The sequence below is a fragment of the Amia ocellicauda genome, unplaced genomic scaffold (assembly GCF_036373705.1).
Source record: "Amia ocellicauda isolate fAmiCal2 unplaced genomic scaffold, fAmiCal2.hap1 HAP1_SCAFFOLD_29, whole genome shotgun sequence".
Taxonomy (NCBI): Eukaryota; Metazoa; Chordata; class Actinopteri; order Amiiformes; family Amiidae; genus Amia; species Amia ocellicauda.
In genome coordinates, this window is record NW_027102854.1 from 1,007,082 (window position 1) to 1,030,587 (window position 23,506).

The window sequence follows — 23,506 nt, forward strand, 5'->3', positions numbered from 1 at the left end:
ACAAAGGACAAGAGAAGCACTAAACTAGTATTTGGGAGAGGGAGACCTCTGGTGGTGAACTAAGGTAGAAGCAGGGGAGACCGTGACAGTCTCCAAGGTTCTCATCGTAAATAACAAACAGAAATCAAACTACCTTCTGGCCTGACCTTCTAGCTTGACCTTATCTTTCTTAAGTATACAAGAGAGATTAACAGGTGTGAGAAAAGAATTTCTAACTTTCCTTCCACACATACATACATACATACATACATACATACGGAAAATAAATAATAGAATTTTGAATCACAATAAGATGTTATCAAGTACAGAAAAAGAAAATGTAATAAAATGTGATCTTAAATACATACAAATAAAGAAAATTGGTTTACTATTTCCAGATTCCTTTTTTGAAATACAATGACATGCATTACAAATGAGTATTTACATTATATTTACAGCCGGTGCTCGTGTGTCACTGTGTCCCTCAGGCTGTGGTAGGCGCTGACATATTGGGCAGCCAGGGTGGCTGTGTGTCCCTCCCCCAGGAGGACTGACCGTTTTTCTTTTTTCTAAGTTTTGTCACAGGTTGGGTGGGCATCCATTATGTTGTTACAGAATGTGTCCCTTATTTTGGGCTAAAGCTTTCCGTGGAGGGGAACGTGGATCAGTTTGTACCATTTTTGGGAAGATCTGCCTTGTTGGGGCGGAGCTGTGATCCAGGTGAACAGCAGATCGGGCATAGGTGGGCATGTGGGCAGAGGAGTAGGAAGGCCGGTCAAGCAAATAAGCTTGCTAAGGTACGCAGCAGCAGCAAGCAGCCCCCCCATCCAGCCAGCCAGCCAGTCTGGCTAGCAGTGACTGAGTGGTTGACAGACGGCAAGCAACGGAATGTACGTGCTCTGTGATGTCATAGCAGTCAGCTGAGAGAGGCTCGTGATGTCATCGCTGAGCTGTCTGTCTGTCTGTCTGTCTCTCTCTCTCTCTCTCTCTCTCTCTTCCTCTCTATTCAATTCATTTGTATTGTCAAAGCAATTGGACATACATACATACATACATACATACATGCTAGAAAGTCATTACTATGTTATCTTAAAGGCTAACTAAGCAGAACATATATCATTATAGAACAGAGTTCATAGGTCAACACATGGTTTTAGGGAACAGGCACATAGGTCAAACCGTTTGACATTGTCTCCAAGGTTCTCATCGTAAATAACAAACAGAAATCAAACTATCTTCTGGGCTGACCTTCTAGTTTGACCGTATCTTTCTTAAGTATACAAGAGAGAAAAACAGGTGTAAGAAAATAATTTCTAATTTTCCTTCTACACATATATACATACATACATACATATGTAGCGTTATGTTGGGTGTATTTGGATAAGAGCATTTGGGCTCTGAGCTGAAGCACGGATCTAAAGAAGACCTCTCCCCCCCCAAAGTTATCAGATTTCCTTAGCTCATCAGCTTGGAACTGGTTTGCATCAAAGTGACAGTTTTGGGGAGGATGGCACCGAGAAGAGGCCAAATAGTTTGGAATTCTGCTATGAGATGTCTGGAGAAAGGGGCCTGTAGGTGATAAAAACTCTTTGAAGTGGATGAGAGCCGAAATCCCGACATAGAGCTACGAACCCGGGCCAACCGGCATTTCCAAAAGATGGCATGGATTGACATCAGTCATAAATCAAGCCCCCCTCCAATAGGACACTGGGGGCTGAAACCGAAATCCAATCTCAAGAACTCAGGGACCAATCACCTACTGATCTGACAGACTTTAAGGAACAGCGGACAGTCTTTCTCTCTCTCTTTCTCTCACCTGAACCAGAAACTCGCTGCCACAGCTCAACCTGTAGCTCTGTTGCCAGAACCGGAATCAGAAACCAACCAAGTCTTTGCCGGCAACAGAAGAGTTAAACTGGGAGAAGGAGATTGAGCCGTACGAAGAATTCTTTTAAAGGACTTTATTAAATAAATAACTTTACAGACCCACCTGATCAGTGGAGTTTTACAGCTGGACAATTGACTAAGTCGACTGAATACGATAGTGTCAGTCACTTAAATAGCTATTTGAGTCTTAAGAAACTTGACCCTTGGAACAAACAGGGCCCTGCTTTCCTCAAAGACTTCGTCTTCAAGTAACTACGGTGGAACCCTGCTTACAAAGAAGATTTTGTGCACAGTCTTGGAGCATTCAAACCAGTGGAAAATCTGTCTGGAAAAGACTCTACATTCCCGAAACCCCAACTTCCAGGTGCATCGACTGAGTGGAAGTTCTTGGACAAAGCCGAACCAGACTGCCTTTGTTCCAAACCACACAGACCTTGTGCCGTGTGCTGTTATCTGAGCCCGAAGCCAGAGAGGCCTCTCTGCGACGAAGTTCAGATAAGTTTAACAGTTTGGAGTTTGTGATTCATGACATTTGAGAAATCAATTAGAAATGTTAATCTGTGATTCATAACTCTAGAATGTGTAATATCATTTAGTTTTCTTAAATATAAATGTGTGTTGCATTAAACTGTTTTGTTGATAATTTTAGAAATAAAATCTGTCAACGCCGAGAAATATCTTCTCATTCCTGTTTAACTGTTTAGTCTGAAATTGACACAAGTTAATAGACATTAGATTATTGGTGGCCCTGCCTATCCTTAATCATTGAATAATAATCAGTTAAGGGAAATTGTGGTAACAAATAGGATCTTTCTCGGCACCTAAACGTAAATGAGACTGATATATATATAACGAGAAGTTACCTGACATAAATACTAACCTGCGTAGTTATTTAATGTCTGACTAATAATACTAACGAGAGACTCACCTTCGTCTTACTAACCGGTATTGTAGTCAATGTAATTATAACCTTTTTTGTTTAACGATTAGTTAAACGGAATGTACGTGCTCTGTGCTGTCATAGCAGTAAGCTGAGAGAGGCTCGTCATGTCATCACTGAGCTGGCTGGCTGGCTGGCTCTCTGTGTGTGTGTGTGTGTGTATGTGTGTCTCTCTGTCTGTCTGTCTGTCTCTCTCTCTCTCTCTCTCTCTCCCTCTCAATTCAATTCATTTGTATTGTCAAAGCAATTGGACATGCATACATACATACATACATATATATGGAAAATAAACAATATGTGTACATCTCTTTCGGCATTAGTGGTGCCCTCACAGATGTGCAAGTTACATGACAGACAGACAGACAGACACACACACACTTTCACACACAGACAGACAGACACACACAGAAACACACACACATACTTTGACAGACAGACAGACAGACACACGCATATTATGGGTCTTTGTTGGATAGTGAAATGGATAGCATCAGTCGCAGTGTGGGTAATGTCAGGGAGCCAATCATAGTCCCCGTTATTTGCATATCGTGGCGCAAAGCATTCTGGGAAAAGCAACTAAACACGTTTAGTCATGTATTTGTCCATAGTTTACACATGAGATGAAAGAGACAGTATGACGTATTGAGCACCTGGTATTCCTCATGTGTATGTGAGGGGCAGAGGAACCGGATCCCAAGTGTGCGTCCCAGGTGCTATAGGTTTCAAAGCATGCAGGGGAATAGGCACCCCACCCTGACACCTATAGAAGACTGGATAGGGAGATATAAATAGCAATGGGGAGACTCTTGTACTTGGTGTGGCTCTATCCATATAGTGGGGCCAGCAGCCACTTAGCAGGTGTAGCAATAGAAGCTCAGCCTGGGGAGACTGGATTTAGCATTTCCTCTCCATTTTGATAACTATCCATAATCATTTCTGCAAAATACTTCTATGATACCTATGTATGTTTTTTACTTGTACTATATTATACTATCAAGTATCAGTGTACACATACAATGTGACCTGTTACATTAATACAGAGGCCACGGAAGGCCAGATCACTAATAGCCACTGTCCCCTGATATTACACTTTTTTACAATCACTTTGGCACTCATTTCAGAACCTTGATGTCATTTTTCAAAACTCTAGACACTAAACTCACACCCGATGATCAAAATGCACATTTTTCAAAACTCTAACACTTTTTTACAATTGCTTGGATACAATACACATCAACCTCAGATCATTTGTTCATTGAACTAAAATGACACAACTTAACATCAAAGTATTACCATTTCAAAATGCAATTCACACATTACATCTGAGATCACTGTCTATTCATTTCATTACAAAGATCTAACTATCAATTGATACAGCTGCTCAAAATGATAAGTGACTGTTGCATTACTCTTAATGCATAGTTTTATGGAAACTGACAAACAGTATTCCATGTTTCGATCATGAAAGTTTCAGGATAATGAGATCCATTGACACCAATAACCGAGGAGCATGGTTTCTTAGGGTTACCATAGACTTGACTGTGTCTTCTTGTTTGTGAAGGAACAGGACTGTGTTTTCCTGTCTGGGTTCCCGCAGGCTTAAGTGTGTTTGTAAACTGCAGCGTAGGTTTGACCTACTATTAGAAAAAAAAAAAAAAAGGAGCGCTAATTAATTGTTCAATATCTGATACGCCGGTGATAATATAAAATAACATGTTTATAGTTTATAGAAGTTTATAGTGTTTATGGTAAATGAAGAAAAGTCATTAAGTTATATACAAGTTCTATAAATGCAAACATTGAAAAGCATGTTTGTTGTTATTCCTATATAGGATTTAGTATTATTTGTGTTTTCTTGTTTTTTGCTATGTTTTCTCCCCTGTCGTTTATTGTTATTTTGCGGGCTTGCACGCCTTGGTTGTTGTGTACAAAACGATACATAGAAAATGGGAAAACGTGTTACTGTGTGGGAACAGCTCTAGTAAGACGGGCGACCCGCCACTTAAAGGTACACATGTAAGGTACATGTATGATAACTATGGAGTGAAGCGGTGCGTTTGACTGGACAATAGGTGACAGAAAATTAAGGTTTCCAGAAGATGGGACTTTTGATTCAGATAGACTTGAGCACCTAAAAACGGTTTTGCAAAATAGGAATACAAAGCATTAAGAAATGAGAAACCAAAGCTAGCTATCTTAAAACATTTGTTAGAGAAAAGAAAGAAAAGACAACAGGCATAATTCAATCTGAATGCCCCGAAGACAAATTAAATATATATATATATATGTTTTTCAGTATAAATGACAGTCCTCAAGATACTGAAGGAAAATTACTAGATAAGTAATAAATAAGGGTAGTTTGAGACACTGCAGGTCAATATAACATGCCAACCAAAACCATGGTATCTGAATTTACTATGGATATAAATTAATATGTGTCTCTTTGTATGTTTGTACGTTTTCAGTTTGCGCAAGGTAAATGTCCATATTTTGACTTTTTCATGTACTGTATAGTCCAGAATATGACTAAGAGAGTCATAAGTCACAAATAGTTACAGAATGATAGCTAAAAAACGCCAGTTAAATATGTTGTAATAACAGACCTACAAGAAAGTCAGCATTTAACTGTACACAGAATGCTATTGCAAACAGAAATAATAATACAAAATTAAGTTATTTAAATAGGTCTTACGAATACAGAAGTTAAAAGTAACATGTTAGAAATGGAATTAGAGCCAAATTTAGAAATAGGAATCCGAGGCAACCACAAACATTCGGTGAAGGTTTCTTACATATTGATAAATAGATAACCAGATACTCCAGGAAATTAACGATGTGCTCATTTGGAAGCTATGAGTTCCACAATGAAGAGTTTTTAAATCCCTAGAAATAGATCCCTAAATACAATGTGTAGGTAAGAAATTAACTATTGATCAGTTCAATCTGGATTCGGGAACAGTTCTTCTGAACCTGTACTGGTGTAGATTGGACTTCAATAGGAGGAAGTGACACAATAAAGACATGAGCCGCGCAGGAGGACAGTCTTAGTGCCCACGCAGGTTCTTAGTTGGGGAAATCATTGACTGGACACATTTTTTGAAAATGTGCTTTCCTGAAGTACCTGGACATCATTATTGAGATCAATGAAAAGGCTTATTTTCCAAAGATTAAATACATTCATTAACTACAATAATGTAGTGAAATGTATATAAATAGTAATAATACAAATCGATCAAATATAACTTGCATTTTCTTGTAAGAAATTAGGAATAGGAGAAAGAACAGCTGTTGGGATGCAGTGCGATGTTATCCAAAATTGAAAGCGGTTGAGAAAGGAGAGTTTGTTCTGTGTGAGACAAATGTACTGCCACGAGAGACTCTGATGGTGATTGACTGGAATATGAGGGAAAATAATGAAGTTACTACAGGTATAACTAAAGGTGTAACATAACTAATTTAATGAAACATAGTCATGGCAAGTTATAAAACTGTTTGGAAATAGTCCTTTCACAAACAGAAATACCCTATCAATTAGGAAGAGGGGGGCAGGGGGCAAGGGCCGTATGTGCTCCTCTGCTCCCCCTGTTCGCCTGAGCAGACAAGCAGCCTGAGATGAGAGAGAGAGAGAGAGAGAGAGAGAGAGAGAGAGAGAGAAGTCAGAGACAAGGCAGAGACTGTAAGTACGTGTAAGGGTTCATAACTTATTACAAACAGAGCAAGAGTGTAATGAATGGTAATTTACACTGCTTGTATTAATAATGATAATAATATTGATGTTGATACAGACGAATACATCACATACTAGATGACAACCGCATAAAACTAATAATAATGAAAATAGGAATAATAGGAGTATGGAAATAATTTCAAATTATGGTTTATTGGTAAAAAATGAATTGAGAAACAAAGATTAATAACTGCCATCATTTACCCAACTACTATTAACTATGGTGTTGAAGGAGCTGCTGTAATAGTTATTGTAATGTTCTCAGGTATTTAAGTTAGATAAAAGGACAAAGATAAGCACATTGTTTTGAAACTTTGACAACTCCACACAAAAAGAGTATCTACACTAGGAAGTAAAGCTGATTCAATAAACACAGGAGATATGATGCTGCTGACGACAGCTGAGTGCTGTACTGAAATAATTTGATAAATGAGATAAATTGGAATCAAGATTATTATTATTTTGAATTGTCCCTTTACTAGAAACCTTATAGATTGTGCGAATGTCAACTAATGTGATAGAGATGCCTTTTATAAGGACGATCTCTGATGTTGTGTGAACCACACATTGTGTCTTCAGACTGATTTATTCCACATGGCAGATATGCATATTATGAATCGTGTCCTGAAGGAACCGATGTCTGACCCATATGGAGAAGATGCTGGTGTTCTTGTTGAGACACAGTAGGCCGAGGGCGCGGCTTTAAAGACAGCCTCACAGCAACTTGAACAGACCAATGCTGAGGTCCACTACGCTGAAGTGATGCTTGACTCAGTGGAGAAATAAGTTAAAATACTATAATTAAAGGTTTTCCAGATTATAGGAATCTACAATATATTGTGAAACTGCTCAGATGACGTCCGCAGTAGCACATATTCTTCTATTGATAGTTTAATTTATAATGTACTTTTAGTGGAGATGTCACATTATTCAAATGAATAGAATGACAGCCATGAAGTCAGAATCAGTCCATTGCCCTTCACTTAAGATTTGTACAATGTATAATGTTTATAAATCAAAACGCAACAAATATATGTACAATACAGTTTACAAACTGAATTTGTAAAAAAGAATGTTTTGCTGACTTTTGTATTCTCTTTGAAGCAACAAAATGTATGTGTTATGTATGTCGTAACTAGGGTTTGACTTTTATGACCTGGGGCTGGATGAAATTTAATTTGAGATGCACTGTAAAAGCTCCAGGAAATTGCAACTGGCCACTGCACCTTCCATAAGAGAGCTCAAACATTTGCTAATGCATTGGTTGCCTCACAGGCACTCTTTCCCTGGTTTGCCCATGTGGCGCATGGTGTTGGCCACACGGGCAAAGGGGGGATGTGTGCATCAGTCTTTTAAATTGGTTTGCCCCAGGTTTTATAGTAACAGCTTAGCAATATTGTAGAACTTGCCACATTTGTCAAGCTCATAATCCTGCAATATGCAAATAGATTGTGTTCAAAAGCTTAAATGTTGTGGATATGAATATATACTTGTAATAATATATAGGTGTTCTAAATGGGTTGAAGCCTATCCCGTAGGAAGGCTGAAGTAGTAAAAGTAGCAAAAATACAGTTAAGGGATGTTATATGTAGATTTCGCATTCCAGGGAAATTTCCAGTGATAGGAACACTCACTTCACTGGGACAATAGTGCAGGAACTATGCAAAGCCCTGCGAGGTAAACAACATTTTCACTGCCCCATCAGGCTCAGTCAGCTGGAGCAGTGGAGAAACAAAATGGGATATTAAAGAATAAGCTGTCTAATATATGCAAACAAACAGGACTCAAACGTCCAGATCCCCTTCCTATAGTCCTAATGACAATGAAATCGTCAGCAAATTGAGAAAAACAGGTCTTTCTCTGTGTGAGATTATTATGGGATGACTTATGAGACTCTCCATCACTCCTCCATTGTCTGTAAGGGAAATGGACATCCACTTGATGGATGATGCTCTGTTGTCTTTTTGTATGGGACTAACACGTGCTTTCGAAGCTGTCCATTCACAGATGAAAGCCGCCCAGACTGAACCATCCCAGCAGGTTTACCACCCCTTCCAGCAAGGTGACTGTGTATATCAAAGCACACAAGAGAAAGTCCTCCCAACAGCCCAGGTGGACAGGGCCCTACCAGGTGCTCCTGACCACCCACACAGCTGTGAAGTGCCTAGGAACGACGACATGGATCCACTCCTCACACTGCAAACTTGCCAATCGAGGCGAACAGCACAACCCTGGTGGAGAACAGAGGGATAAAGGAATTGTTCTTCCACATCAGATTTGACATTACTGTATGTATGCAGGCCCTTGTAATTGCTTTTCCAATACTGCCAACTGGTTATTGATGATTGATTTCACATTGTGGTACGAGTATCGAGTGAAATGAGTGCTATCCACCTCAACAACACAGCGATAACATGGAGCCGGCAGGTGATCCAGGTCACAATAGAGGTCAAGCAGTGGGAGGAGGAAGACGTGGTGGTCAAAGGTGTAGCGTAAGGTACACTTATAAAATTCAATTAAAGAAGTGAATTTATAGTATCACCTTATCACGAATCCTGGAATCTTGTAGAACTCAATTTCTGTAATAATTGGACGCAGACACCAATTCCAAAGATATAAATTGTCAAATTTATTCAAAAACAAAGACTAAATGTAGCACTACACTAATTATACAAAAGGGAAAAACTAATTAAAATTCAACTCTAGATCAACAAATCAAAGACAAATCACTTCCGTGACCAAATCAAAGACCATGGGATCGCATATGATAACACACAAATCATTAAACAAAAAAGGTTATAAACACATTGACTACAATACCGGTTAGTAAGACGAAGGTGAGTCTCTCATTAGTATTGTTAGTCAGACATTCAATAACTATGCAGGTTAGTATTTATGTCAGGTAACTTCTCGTTATATATATATCAGTCTCATTAACGTTTAGGTGGAGAGAAAGATCCTATCATTACTTGTTACCACAATTTCCCTTAACTGATTATTATTCAATGATTAAGGATAGGCAGGGCCACCTATAATCTGGTGTCTATTAACTTGTGTCAATTTCAGACTAAACAGTTAAACAGGAATGAGAAGATATTTCTCGGCGTTGACAGATTTTATTTCTAAAATTATCAACAAAACAGTTGAATGCAACACACATTTATATTTAAGAAAACTAAATGATATTACACATTCTAGAGTTATGAATCACAGATTAACATTTCTAATTGATTTCTCAAATGTCATGAATCACAAACTCCAAACTGTTAAACTTATGTGAACTTCGTCGCAGAGAGGCCTCTCTGGCTTCGGGCTCAGATAACAGCACACGGCACGAGGTCCGTGTGGTTTGGAACAAAGGCAGTCCGGTTCGGCTTTGTCCAAGAACTTCCACTCAGTCGATGCACCTGGAAGTTGGGGTTTCGCGAATGTAGAGTCTTTTCCAAACAGATTTTCCACTGGTTTGAAGGCTCCAAGGTTGTGCACAAAATCTTCTTTGTAAGCAGGGTTCCACCGTAGTTACTTGAAGACAAAGTCTTTGAGGAAAGCAGGGCCCTGTTCGTTCCAAGGGTCAAGTTTCTTAAGACTCAAATAGCTATTTAAATGACTTTCGTATTCAGTCGACTTAGTCAATTGTCCAGCTGGATGGCTGGGCACAGGCGGGCAGCGCAGTCTGTAAAGTTCTTTATTTAATAAAGTCCTTTAAAAGAATTCTTCGTACGGCTCAATCTCCTTCTCCCAGTTTAACCCTTCTGTTGCTGGTAAAGACTTAGTTGGTTTCTGGTTCCGGTTCTGGCAACAGAGATACAAGTTGAGCTGTGGCAGCGAGTTACTGGTTTAGGTGAGAGAGAGAGAGAGATGCCGTGCGTTACCCTTTATACGCCTGTCAGATCAATAGGTGATTGGTTCTTTAGTTTGTGAGATTGGATTTCGGCTTCAGCCCCCAGTGTCCTATTGGAGGGGGGCTTGATGTATGACTGATGTCAATCCATGCCATCTTTTGGAAATGCCGGTTGGCACGGGTTCGTAGCTCTGTGTCGGGATTTCGGCTCTCGTCCATTTCAAAGAGTTTTTATTTCCTACAGGCCCCCTTCCCCAGACATCTCACAGCAGGGATTCCAAGCTATTTGGCCCATTCTTGGTGCCATCCTCCCAAGACTGTCACTTTGATGTAAACCAGTTCACATGCTGATGAGTTAAGGAAATCTGATAAATTTGGGGGGGAGAGGTCTTCTTTAGATCAGTGCTTCAGCTCAGAGCTAAAATGCTCTTATCAGAATACACCCAACATAACGCTACACTGGTTAATTCTGTTCTGGGAAAACCACAATCCTGCAGGTTTAATAAGTCTCTCTACACATCAGTCCCTGAGTACCTTCAACCAATGGTCATTTTGACCAATTAAGCCCAAGAATTGAGTCAATTAAGTTGTCATGGACTACCCAGTGAAGACGTGAACTAACGACTAGGTCACACTGTGAGCTCACCAGAGCAGACATTACACTGAGCTCACTGTGAGCTCACTTAGCGCTTTTCCAGCGACATGGTGCCGGTGCTGGAGCCGGAGCTGCTGCTCGGCCTGGGATCCAGCTGATCTTTTTTGAACCGGCCCGCTTTTCCACCGGTTTTGACGTCACTGGATGTGGGCGTTCCCAAGCATGGAGTAGAAGTGGAGAAACACAGCAATAGTAATCAGCACCGAGGCGACTGCGTCTTTAAACCCCATTTAACATCACAATCAAACTCATTCCGCGTCTATGGCAAATCGTAACCCTAATGTTACAAATGTTCCCTAAACACCTATTTTGCAGGATCAATAAAAAATTATTAGGATTTTTTAAACTTTTACTGACACACATAGTTAATAGCAATGTATTATAACTTTACCAAAAATAATAATCTGTATATCTTTAATTGTTTAGACGTTATTAAGATATAATGCATCTTTCACATAGGGAACATTTGTAACATGTTAGGAAAAACAAACAAATGATTTGAAAATATTCATAATTACAGCATACAATTTGTCAGGCTTCATAAGAATGGTATTTATAACATACTCTGTAAAAATCAAGCAAATAGCATTTGTGGTTCACGAGAAAATATATATATATAATCAAAGCTATCAGACTATAGCAGCCGGTGTATGAAGACACATACGATTATACAGCATTATTTGGCAGCTTCGCAAGACCTAATTTTAAACGTTGTTGGTAAGTTAGATAATTAGTGGGGACCCGCTATTTGCAGTTCTTCCCCTCCATAATTGCTAAAATAAAGTTTTACTGACATTTTATTGACCCTACCACTGCATAGGGCACATCTGTAACATGAACGCTACTGAATGGCACATACATTGAAAACTACGGAGAACTGAGACAAATCCACTTTACACTTCATAAATAATCTTAAAACGTTTCCAACCAAGGCAACACCCACTTGAAATACGTTCATTCTCATTTTTGGTAAACAAAAAGAGAGATTGTTACATATGTTCCCTGTGATGCATCTACAGAGAGAGAGAGACAGACAGACACTAACTCTCTCTCTCTCTCTCTCTCTCTCTCTCTCTCTCTCAGCTGGGAGTGTGTGGGAGGGGTCTGCAGTGAGCGGGAGTGCTGCTGAGAGCTCTGTCCTTTGGCTGCGTTTTTTTGTTGCTTTACTTTTTTCAGTTTGTTTATTTTGTCTTCTGTTTTCAGTGCTTTTCTTATTGTGGGGGAACAGGGGAGGGGAGGGGGGAGTACCGGTAGTTCTTCCCGGGTCGGGGGGTCGGACCCCCTGAATGCGTCTTTTGAAAAACTGACCCGACGCCATGGAGTCAAGATCGCTCCGGTGCAGTTCTGCCCCCTAGAGCAGTGTGTGTTAGCGGTTGGGGAGGTAGCAGGGTGTGAAAATATCAAGTCTGCTGCCATTGTTATCTTCTTAAAAACCACTGATCTGCTCAATCAGCTAGTGGCTAATGGCACAGTGTTAGACGACACTTTCACCCCGGTGTTGCCGCTCGCTGCTCCTGCCCGGAAGGTAACGCTGTCTAACGTCCCTCCGTTCATCCGCACCGGCTCGGGCAGCTGATGTCCGGCATTAAGAGGGTCCCGCTGGGCTGCAAAGCCCCGCAACTGAAACACGTCGTGTCCTTCCGAAGGCAGCTGTATATGATCCTCAATAACATCAATGAGGATCTTAATGTCTCCGAAGTTGGATCTCTCTTGCTGCCACCACCACGAAGATTGCTCTTTAGTAATGTTGGAAAGTCAAAGACAGCAACCGTCAGGGTTCTTGCATATGACGTATTCGTGCTGCACCTCTCTGCAAGGATCCAGGACAGTTTGTCAATGTAAACTCCAGTGCCTGGGAACTTTTCCACCTAAAAGACAATGGTAAATAAAAAACAAGTTTATCCCCAAACTATTCTTATATTATGTTAAGTGGAATACATTATCAGTAAGGCTGTGATTTTGTTACAGAAATGTGTTATTAAAGACCACAGTATGTCTCAATTCTAAGTTTATTAATTTACAGACATAATAAAGTCAGTGAATCTGTGACACCCATAATTCAATTACATTCTTATTATCAACTATAACTATGAATATAACTGATAATGTAGCATCATTAGATTGTTTACAACCAATATTTGTTTTCAATATATATATTTTTACCTTGTCTTTGTAATATTGTAGACCAAGAGTGTTATACCTGTTTTGGTGATTCTTTGTCAGATTCAGAACAATTTGCTGTGGGGCTGTCAGAACCACTTGATGGTGACACACTTTTGTCTTTATTGCTGATAAATGTGGCTTTTGTTACAATTTTTTTCAGATTGTCCAAAAGGTCTGGAATCTCTGGAGAAAAAAACCTTAGTATTAAATGATAATCATTTCTAGTAATATATTTAATGCAAAGTGAAAACAAAACCATCAATGCCTGCAATTATACTTGAGAGACTTGCTCTATGTTATTGGCAAACTGACCTTTTTGTGGGTCATTAACATTAGCTACGAAAAAAATAAAAAAGATAAAATACAAGAATTTCCAGGTCTAATGTAATGCATATAGTCATTAATGTAGGATTATGAAGTTATGTTGAAAAACTTTATTTAATAATCAGTATTATTAAACTATTAGACAGTGCACATTAAGAGTCTGTATTGTGGTTCTAGATTACTTCAGTATGATCAACTATAATACATTACTCTGGAATCTAAATTACTGAAGAATAACATTTATCAAGGTAAGGAATTATTTGCTATAAATAAAAAAACTTACCATCAACCATACGGTTTCGAAGACATTGGTTTTCATTTTTAAGTCTTGTGTTTTCCTTTTCGAGCTGCTTAACGTTTTGCTGTAGCTCAACTTCACTGGACTCTTTAAATGTCTGTAGAATATGACGGGATCTAATTCTTGAAGCTCCATCGGTTTTCTTTCTTATTTTGTGCTGTATTCAGAGAGGAAAAGAGTTTAAAATGAAAATATATATATATATATGAATATGATTAAAAAAAAACAATCCTGCAATACATTTATTTAATATTTGCAGTAATTATCTCACCGGTAACTGTGGTTCATCAAGGTCACTATCATCTGAAATTTGAAGTTTTTTGTTTGGTTTAGGTACTCTCTTCATTTTAGGAGAGGGCATTTTTGTTAGGTCATTAAGTTTTCTTCTTAGTTCGCCTTCTTTTCCTAAAATAAAAATAAAATAAATAAAACCCTGCATTATGTCCACAGATATTTGGGGATTATATTTATTTGTCATAAAAATACTGTGCTTTGACCATACAAATTAAGATGAACAGCCAACACTGAATCAAAACTGAAGTTAAATTATATCTGGTTTAATTTATTTTGTGATTTGGGGGATTTTATTGTAAAGCACAACACACAATAAATCGTTCTTACAAATGCCAGTCAAGTATGACGAGTTTTTAGCGCCCTCACCACCACCTACCATGTTATAAGAGTATGTTAGACGTACAACACATTAATAACTTAAACATTCATTTCAAATATACTGTGATTGTATATATCAAATAGCATGTAAAGACTTTAATGTTTTTTTTTTTTTAAATAAACATTGTTACCAGTCATAATGATCTGCGCTTCATGGACAGGCCATCCACCTTTTGGAGGTTTGTTCGTGTCTCTCCACTCTGCTCTGAAGTTTCGAGTCGTCTCTTCGTCATCATCAGCAATGCTGAATAAATCAAAATTGCGAAAGCAAGCAGTGGGAATCACGCTGTAAGAGTCTTTGTCGACCCCGCTTTCCCACTTCACCAACGCGTGCATCACCGCCATACTACCTTCACCTTCTCGTCCGTTTTTTCTGCGCCTTTTTCCCCCGACAAGTCACGGCACAAAAAACAGTCCCGCTCTGCATTCTGGTACTTGGCGTTCTTAATAACACCAACAGGGTGTAATCGCATAGACCACTCGAGTATAAAGTACTACATATCCCATCTGTTACAGTTTTTTTTCTTCTTCTGAAACTGCAAGCGCACTACATAAAGTTTGGCAAATGAAGAAATTTGGATGATGAGTTTACAATCTTATAAACAGTATTTAAGTAAACCTAGATATGCAATTCCAAAAAGAACAGCATCGAGATGGAGAAACAGGATACAAAAATAATAATACAATGTTTATACTTTTTGTATTTTAATTACAGTATGTAATTATTGCCTTTTGATTTACATTTACAGAAAAAGAACGGCGGCAAACGTGGACTACCCAACAAGAAGCAACAAAGTTACTAAAATATCAGATTCTCAGGTAAGCTTCATGCAGCCATACATGTATAATTATAAAATCAATCCAAAAAATAGACCTTGTTTACCCTACAACTGATTTGAGTGTTAATTCTATTTAAGATATAAAAAAATATTTTATTTTCTGAACTAATAATCTGTGAACATTCTATTATCTCTATAATTTTAATTAATACATTTATTTTATTATTGGTGGAACATTATGTTTTTCAGCTCAGATGATTTCACATACCATCAATTTTTCTGTTAATAAATGTGCAAAAACAAATCAGATGGATAGGCCCCTACATATGAACATTAAGTTAAAGGCCTAGAGTGAGTGTTCTTCACTTCCAGTCATGGCGGGCCACAATCCAGCTCTTTGTAACTCATCAACAACCAAAGACCTGGGAAAAGGGTTAAATGGCTTCAGTTAAGCCAATTAGGTAATTAAGAGCTCAACTGGAAAAAAAACAGCAGGCATAGGGGTACTTTAGGACCACAGTCACTGATATAACCTACAATGTTGTTGTAATGAAAATCAGCAGACAGTGGGCCTCCTCCAGGACTAAGGTTGAGAAGCACTGGTCTTGAAGACCACAATAACAATCGACCTCAAGGGCTAGGGATATTCGAGGTGATGCTAAACCAGTCCTGAATGTTTAAATATAATGTTATTTTCTTGTAGTGTGCCGTTGCTGTTAATGCAACCAGTTATATTGAGCCATCAAATACAGAAGCTGACGAAAGACATCAACATGTAAATTTAGTTGTAAATTTAAAGTGTGTGTGAAAAGTATTTTGTATATGGAGATTAACCCATAGTTTCACAGATAAATTGTGGACCAGTGATATTCAGGATCTTCAAAACAAGTCCTGAATGCTCAAACTTAACACTTCTTTTTTTAGAGTGTCGTTGCTGTCAATCCAGCCAGTGATGTGGAGCCATCAGATACAGAAGCTGATGAAAAACAACATGTAAATTTCCTAAATTAATATGGTGCATCAAAATACTTATTTAGCACTTTCAACTGTTTCTTTGTGATTCCTAAAATTACTTTACAGGCTGGGGCTGGGGGAAGACACTGCGCCCGCCTGGAGAAGCCTGTACAAGCCCCCCTCAATAAGAGAGCTGGCAATCTGCAGTGGAGGGTGTTACACACCATTATTGCTGTCAATTCTTTTATTACTGTTCTTAACCCTGCTGTGTCCGACGCCTGCCCATTCTGTGCTCAGAGAGAGACCGTGTTTCACTGTTTCAGCACTTGCTCTCGGTTGTCACCCATTTTTAGTCTTTTAACTCGTCTTTTTACTGATCTTAACCTGATTTTTAACACAAAGGTTTTTATTTTAGGGGCGCGATACACCAGAAAGACCAAACATGTGGACCAGCTGGTAAACTTCTTGCTGGGCCAGGCTAAAATGGCCGTCTATAAGACTAGGAAGAACAGAGTGTGTGGGGAGGGCAGTGAGGATGCAGTGAGAGTGTTTGCCATGCTGGTCAAGTGCAGAGTCAGACTAGAGTTTAACTATTACAGGCTGATGAATGATTTGGAGAGTTTTTAACAGGTCTGGTGTATTAATGATGCCCTTTGTGAATTGTATGACGGGGAGTTGGTTTTTATTATGTAATTCATTTATAGGGTTTAGTATTTGATGGTTGTTTTGTTGTGTGTATTGGGTTGCTTTCTTTAAAAGTGTACAGATCAGTGGCGGAGTTAATGCTTGTTGGGGGGAGACAAACAAAGGGGAACACTATTTTTTATTTATTTATTTTCTTTTGTATGAATTATTGCGTGTTGCAAACAGGCAATGAAGTCTGATAAAAGTCAAAAAGTCTCTCTCTCTATCACACACACACACACAGCCAGCAAGACACACAGAGCCAGCCAGCTCAGCGATGACATCACAAACATCTCTCTCAGGTGACTCCTATGACATCACAGAGCACGTACATTCCGTTGCTTGCCGTCTGTCAACCACTCAGTCACTGCCAGCCAGACTGGCTGGCTGACTGGATGGTGGGGCTGCTTGCTGCTGCTGCGTACCTTAGCAAGCTTATTTGCTTGACCGGCCTTCCTCCTCCGCCCACATGCCCACCTATGTCCGATCTGCTGTTCACCTGGATCACAGCTCCGCCCCAACAAGGCAGAGCCCCCCAAGAATGGTACAAACTCACCCACGATCCCCTCCACGGAAAGCTATAGCAAAAGGCAAAAGCATTATACGTAATGAAGAGGAACCCGAGTCCAAGACGCATCCGACCAGCCATACATATTTGTGTGTATTAAAGATCACATTTTATTACATTTAGATTTTCTGTACTTTATTACATCTTTTTGTGATTTTTAAATGTATTGTTTCTTTTCCTTATATATGTATGTATGTATGTATGTATGTGTGTGTGTGTCTGTGTGAAAGTGTATGTGTTTGTGTGTCTCTGTGTGAAAGTGAGTGTGTGTGTGTCTGTCTCTGTGTTTGTGTGTCTGTCTCTGTGTGAAAGTGAGTGTGTGTGCGTGTGTCTGTCTGTGAAAGTGTGTGTGTGTGTGTGGGTGTGACAGTGTGTATGAGTGTCTGTCTGTCATGTAACTCGCACATCTGTGAGGGCACCATTTTTGCAGAAAGAGATGTACACATTTTGGAGCAACATATGCTGCCATCCAGACATCGTCTTTTCCAGGGACATCCCTGCATTTTTCAGCAGGATAACGCCAAACCACATTCTGCCCAGATTACAAGCGCATGGTTGCGTAGGCAGAGAGTGCGGGTGCTAGCATGGCCTGCCTGCAGTCCTGACCTGTCTCCGAATTGAGAATGTGTGGCGCACTATGAAGTGCAAATTAAGACAACGAAGGCCCTGTGCAGTTGCGCAGCTGAGGAAATGCATAATGGATGAATGGGGGGAAATCCCACTTGCTAAACTTAACCAAGTGGTGTCTTCAGTGCCCAAGTGCTTAATAAGTGTTATTAAAAGAAAAGGTGATGTTACATAGTGGTAAACAGTCGACTGTCCCAACTTTCTTGGTTTCTTTTCACTGCTAATGAGATGCTGTAGAGTGAGTTAGTTATATTGCTTTCAGGAGCTCTAATCGTATTGATGAGTTCATGCAGCATTTGTAATTGAATTTCAAAAAGAAATCCTTGCTGTCTGGCCTGTGTGTATGAGATGTACTCTGTCAATCTTTGGCTAACAACTGAAACATTGGTAGAACAGAAATGGCAACATAAAAAAGAAAAGTACATTTTAAAAGAGCACATTAAATAGGATGAATATACAGTTTTTTACAATCACTTTGTCACTAATTTCAGAACCTTGATGTCATTTTTCAAAACTCTAGACACAAAACTCAAAACGGTCATCACTTGTAACACAGGCTGTCCAATGTTCAAAACATTGCATTGTGCATTCATATCTTTAAAGAAACCTTGCACTTGCAGACTTGTTGGTTCAAATAATTCATTTATCATGAAATACCATAGTAACATTTATTTAGATCACCCACACAGAAGATACCGATAGTTTCACTGTGTAGTTGTTCGTACAATCATTAAATATTGTAGTACAAAATATGTGATACATGTTTCATTATGGTACTACACATAAATACATCACTGTAAAAGGACTAGTAGAGAGAATACTACAGACACAGTGGAATCATTGAACAAAATCTGAAATGTATTGATGCAATACAATCAAATCACACCATAGGTTTCTTTGAATCCATGCAACAATAATTAGCTACAAAAAAGAACAAAACTACAGTAAAATGTCAACTGCAGTGTTCCTCACCTGGCTTAGTGTAAAACAAAGGATTGATTACTGTACTTCTGAATTTCCATCAGCCCTGTGTTCAGGTTCAGGTTCTCACAACCATTTTTCACAAGAGGCATCTTGAAACTGAACATACCTGAACATACTCAGTCATCAGCTGCTTCACTCTGTCTGCATTTCTTTCAAAAGGCACACTATACTCTGTGCTACACATTGGTATGCAGTATACAGTCATTTGACAATTGAGAGTAGCCTAATGTTTAGTGCATGCTGAAGACTTGCCGCTTCTCAGTACGGAAATTTCTGATGATTGAGGCCACAGTTGATCCTGAGTTGATTCTGAGGTTTGATTGAATCATTGTAGCTGCCTCAGTCATGGTCATGCCATGATTTACAACATGCTCTACAACTATTTCTCGGATTTCACTGGACACTATTTGCTGTTGCTGCCGCTGTCTGGTCCGTGGCCTTGTCCTCTACCACGTTCCCCCAACACCTCTCAAATGAGGCCCATGGCTGCCTCTCTGGTGAGGCCTAAGCCCTCCTCTATGACGAGGCCCACGACCACCTCTCAGAAGGGGTGCATGTCCCCTTCCATTCCTTTGACCACCACGTCTTCCTCCTCCCACTGCTTGACCTCTATTGTGACCTGGATGACCTGCCGGCTCCATGTTATCACTGTGTTGCTGGGGTGGATAGCACTCATTTCACTCGATACTCGTACCACAATGTGAAATCAATCATCAATAACCAGTTGGCAGTATTGGAAAAGCAATTACAAGGGCCTGCATACATACAGTAATGTCAAATCTGATGTGGAAGAACAATCATCTTCAACCAGGTTGGAGCGTTAGTTGCAATGCCTTTAATACACGCAGCGTGGAGAGGAACAGTGACTCAAGTAGATCCCAAAGTCGCTCTGCCTTCATTTTAACAGTCAGAGCTTTTATACACAAAAATCAAAGAGCTGGTTATAATCAGAAAGTCATTACTATGTTATCTTAAAAGTTAGCTAAGCAGAATTTATATCATTATAGGACAGAGTTCATAGATCAACACATGGATTAGGGAGCAGGCACTTCAATCATACTGTTTGACATTGTCTCCAAGATTCTCATCGTAAATAACAAACAGAAATCAAACTACCTTCTGGCCTGACCTTCTAGCTTGACCTTATCTTTCTTAAGTATACAAGAGAGAAAAACAGGTATTAGAGAAAGAATTTCTAACTTTCCTTCCACACTGCAAACATGGTGTGGAAAAGTGCTACATGATGATGAATGATGATGAAATATTACATCCATAGATAATGTAGTCCAACTGGTTCATGCTCCTCGTTTATTGATGTCAATGGATCTCATTATCCTGAAACTTTCATGATCGAAACATGGAATATTGTTTGTCAGTTTCCATAAAATTATGCATTAAGAGTAATGCAACAGTCACTTATCATTTTGAGCAGCTGTATCAATTGATAGTTAGATCTTTGTAATGAAATGAATAGACAGTGATCTCAGATGTAATGTGTGAATTGCATTTTGAAATGGTAATACTTTGATGTTAAGTTGTGTCATTTTAGTTCAATGAACAAATGATCTGAGGTTGATGTGTATTGTATCCAAGCAATTGTAAAAAAGTGTTAGAGTTTTGAAAAATGTGCATTTTGATCATCGGGTGTGAGTTTAGTGTCTAGAGTTTTGAAAAATGACATCAAGGTTCTGAAATGAGTGCCAAAGTGATTGTAAAAAAGTGTAATATCAGGGGACAGTGGCTATTAGTGATCTGGCCTTCCGTGGCCTCTGTATTAATGTAACAGGTCACATTGTATGTGTACACTGATACTTGATAGTATAATATAGTACAAGTAAAAAACATACATAGGTATCATAGAAGTATTTTGCAGAAATGATTATGGATAGTTATCAAAATGGAGAGGAAATGCTAAATCCAGTCTCCCCAGGCTGAGCTTCTATTGCTGCACCTGCTAAGTGGCTGCTGGCCCCACTATATGGATAGAGCCACACCAAGTACAAGAGTCTCCCCATTGCTATTTATATCTCCCTATCCAGTCTTCTATAGGTGTCAGGGTGGGGTGCCTATTCCCCTGCATGCTTTGAAACCTATAGCACCTGGGACGCACACTTGGGATCCGGTTCCTCTGCCCCTCACATACACATGAGGAATCCTAGGTGCTCAATACGTCATACTGTCTCTTTCATCTCATGTGTAAACTATGGACAAATACATGACTAAACGTGTTTAGTTGCTTTTCCCAGAATGCTTTGCGCCACGATATGCAAATAACGGGGACTATGATTGGCTCCCTGACATTACCCACACTGCGACTGATGCTACCCATTTCACTACCCAACAAAGACCCATAATATGCGTGTGTCTGTCTGTCTGTCTGTCAAAGTATGTGTGTGTGTTTCTGTGTGTGTCTGTGTCTGTCTGTCTGTGTGTGAAAGTGTGTGTGTGTCTGTCTGTCTGTCTGTCATGTAACTTGCACATCTGTGAGGGCACCACTAATGCAGAAAGAGATGTACACATATTGTTTATTTTCCATATATATGTATGTATGTATGTATGCATGTCCAATTGCTTTGACAATACAAATGAATTGAATTGAGAGGGAGAGAGAGAGAGTAAGAGAGAGAGAGAGAAAGACAGACAGACAGACAGACAGAGAGACACACACACACACACACACACACACACAGAAAGCCAGCCAGCCAGCTCAGCGATGACATGACGAGCCTCTCTCAGCTTACTGCTATGACATCACAGAGCACGTACATTCCGTTTAACAAATCGTTAAACAAAAAAGGTTATAAACACATTGACTACAACACCGGTTAGTAAGACGAAGGTGAGTCTCTCGTTAGTATTATTAGTCAGACATTAAATAACTACGCAGGTTAGTATTTATGTCAGGTAACTTCTCGTTATATATATATCAGTCTCATTTACGTTTAGGTGCCGAGAAAGATCCTATTTGTTACCACAATTTCCCTTAACTGATTATTATTCAATGATTAAGGATAGGCAGGGCCACCAATAATCTAATGTCTATTAACTTGTGTCAATTTCAGACTAAACAGTTAAACAGGAATGAGAAGATATTTCTCGGCGTTGACAGATTTTATTTCTAAAATTATCAACAAAACAGTTTAATGCAACTCACATTTATATTTAAGAAAACTAAATGATATTACACATTCTAGAGTTATGAATCACAGATTAACATTTCTAATTGATTTCTCAAATGTCATGAATCACAAACTCCAAACTGTTAAACTTATGTGAACTTCGTCGCAGAGAGGCCTCTCTGGCTTCGGGCTCAGATAACAGCACACGGCACGAGGTCCGTGTGGTTTGGAACAAAGGCAGTCCGGTTCGGCTTTGTCCAAGAACTTCCACTCAGTCGATGCACCTGGAAGTTGGGGTTTCGGGAATGTAGAGTCGTTTCCAAACAGATTTTCCATTGGTTTGAAGGCTCCAAGGTTGTGCACAAAATCTTCTTTGTAAGCATGGTTCCACCGTAGTTACTTGAAGACGAAGTCTTTGAGGAAAGCAGGGCCCTGTTTGTTCCAAGGGTCAAGTTTCTTAAGACTCAAATAGCTATTTAAGTGACTGACACTTTCGTATTCAGTCGACTTAGTCAATTGTCCAGCTGTAAAACTCCACTGATCAGGTGGGTCTGTGAAGTTATTTATTTAATAAAGTCCTTTAAAATAATTCTTCGCTCAATCTCCTTCTCATAGTTTAACTCTTCTGTTGCCGGCAAAGACTTGGTTGGTTTCTGATTCCGGTTCTGGCAACAGAGCTACAGGTTGAGCTGTGGCAGCGAGTTTCTGGTTCAGGTGAGAGAGAGAGAGAGAGAAAGACTGTCCGCTGTTCCTTATAGTCTGTCAGATCAGTAGGTGATTGGTCCCTGAGTTCTTGAGATTGGATTTCGGTTTCAGCCCCCAGTGTCCTATTGGAGGGAGGCTTTATTTATGACTGATGTCAATCCATGCCATCTTTTGGAAATGCCGGTTGGCCTGGGTTCGTAGCTCTATGTCGGGATTTCGGCTCTCATCCACTTCAAAGAGTTTTTATCACCTACAGGCCCCTTTCTCCAGACATCTCATAGCAGAATTCCAAACTATTTGGCCTCTTCTCGGTGCCATCCTCCCCAAAACTGTCACTTTGATGCAAACCAGTTCCAAGCTGATGAGCTAAGGAAATCTGATAACTTTGGGGGGGGAGAGGTCTTCTTTAGATCAGTGCTTCAGCTCAGAGCCCAAATGCTCTTATCCAAATACACCCAACATAACGCTACATATGTATGTATGTATGTATATATGTGTAGAAGGAAAATTAGAAATTATTTTCTTACACCTGTTTTTCTCTCTTGTATACTTAAGAAAGATACGGTCAAGCTAGAAGGTCAGCCCAGAAGATAGTTTGAT

The 23,506-nt window shown here is 39.4% G+C and overlaps 1 non-coding gene across 1 annotated transcript; it reads right to left on the reverse strand.

Annotated features, from left to right (window-relative positions):
- Positions 1 to 17,416: 17,416 nt before the first annotated feature.
- LOC136728249 (U5 spliceosomal RNA) lies at positions 17,417 to 17,531 on the reverse strand. The gene has a single exon (XR_010808612.1). It is a non-coding gene; the product is annotated as a U5 spliceosomal RNA (small nuclear RNA).
- Between the last annotated feature and the right edge of the window lie 5,975 nt (positions 17,532 to 23,506).